Genomic DNA, 2125 nt, shown 5'->3' on the forward strand with positions numbered 1-2125 from the left:
GGAATGAATAAGAGGGAGTGTATCTGATGGTGCAGCTCGAGCTGAATTTCATCCACTGACACAGTAAGGAAAAATTCCCATGGTGGTAGTGTATTCTTAACTCTTGAATGGACATGAGTACATTATTTCCTACCTCTGGGAAATATTTTAAGCAGTATCTAAGTTTTAAATAGAATCCCTGGGTCAGGGAGGGGCTGCAGTGTAGCTAAAATCACCAATTCATTGAGTACTGCACCCAAACTTCTGCTGCTTGATCCCTTGCATTGTGTAGGTCAAATCACTCTGTCCACTCCTACTTTTTAGGTTTTCAGTAAACAGAATAATAATTGTGGCCCTAGCTTTGACATCTAACAGTGAATGTTATCATTAATTTGCTTCTAATATTTCAGTTGCTTTGTTCAGTGAAAGAGTTTGTGATTGACAAATACACGGTCCTGTTACTAGCCTGACTCTCTTTCACATATAGCACCCAACTAAAACAAGACTTGAAACATGAAGCAGAGAGAAACATAAAAAATAAAAAGGGGCAAGGGAAACAAAAAACAGAAGCAGGAGAAAATAGGCAGAAATTATCAGATGAAGCTCAAGGATTTGCCAGCTCTGCAGACAAATCAGACTTCTTTTCTTTCTCTCTGGCATTCACAAAAACATCAACATTTCTTCCCCTCTCCTTTGCTCTTCAGAGTGACACTAGTGGACTTTTGATAAAGCCAAAGGTTCATGTGGCACATCTGTCATTTATTAGTTAGTAAGGGCAAACACTTGTGCAGAAGTAAAGTTCTGCTCTTTGGCAAAAATCAAATATGCTGTCTTCAATAAAATATTTAGTGTTGCCTTTCAACGTGAGGTTTACAAGTACCTGAAGGTGTGGTGAATGCTTTAAAGCCTTGAGTGCATGTAAAGCTATACAAGTCATAACTTAGGCTTGTCTGGGAAGAGAACGTTGGAAAAAGAAAAAAAAAATAAATATGTTTGTTGAAAGCTTATGCTCATGCTTATGCTCATGCTGCTCATGCTTATATGCATATAACCATATGCATATAAGAATGGAAAAGAAGGGAAAGGAAAACAGCTATCTACACACATATTCCATTTTAAATTGCAATGGTAATATCCTGGAATTGCTAGAATTTCACAGCTGGCTGCAGCATGGGGAAATGTGTGTATCTGAAAGGTTACATTTCCCAGTCATGCTATGGAAAAACATTCATAAATATCTGTGTTTTGTAATAGAAGTTTCAGCATCAGAAGAATGTGCAACAGATGCATGCTCAGAAATGCCAGCATACACTCCGAAATGTTTTTCTGACATTCCTAGAATTAGGAATAGCGTGTCATGAGGTTGTGACCACAAGTGACAGTTGTGCAGTGGAAAATGCAGGTGCACCAGGTTTTGTGTGGTTTCAGGAGCGTGCCGAGTGGGAGTGCATTTCTGCTAACAAACCCGTTAGCAGCCTCCCTGGAGAGCTGAATCCTAAATGTGTTTCTGTTTCTGCTCTTATCCTCCCACTGCTCTCTCTGAACAGTTAAAGGATTTGACTCATTCACCCCCTCCCTTTGTCTCCCAATCCTTATCCTTCCCAGCAAGCAATTACTATTTGTTACTATATAATTTCTTGTCACATGGATTATTGTCCTGATTACATCCCTGCCTGGGAGACTCAGGTAGGAATCGGTTTGTTTGCTAGAGTTGTCCTCAGGTGATTGTTTCATTGCAGTGTATTTATAAGGCTTTTTGAAGCCACTCCAAAGGGAAATGAAAACTCCCCGGACATGAGCCAAATGACATTATCTTCTTTCAGCGGCTGAAGAAGGCAGCTTAGTCTTAATTATTTATGACTGAGTGTGTAGAATACCCCTCTGGTGATTATACATGTCTCACTTCACAGGCAACCTTGTGACGGGCAGGATCACATGGGGGCCCATTGAGGGCTACATGGCCCTGTGTTCACTGACACCCTGTTACACAGCATAGATTCCTGTGAGAGTTCTCCTCTGTAAAGCTGGGCACATACATGGCAAAAGAGCAGTGGGAAGCCTGGTGAATGTTCACACATCTTGTCATAAAGCAGGCTGAGTTTTCCTGTGGATGGGGTGGTTCTACTCTAACTAGCACTTGCGTTCT

This window comes from Geospiza fortis, unplaced genomic scaffold (assembly GCF_000277835.1).
Source record: "Geospiza fortis unplaced genomic scaffold, GeoFor_1.0 scaffold11, whole genome shotgun sequence".
Lineage (NCBI taxonomy): Eukaryota > Metazoa > Chordata > Aves > Passeriformes > Thraupidae > Geospiza > Geospiza fortis.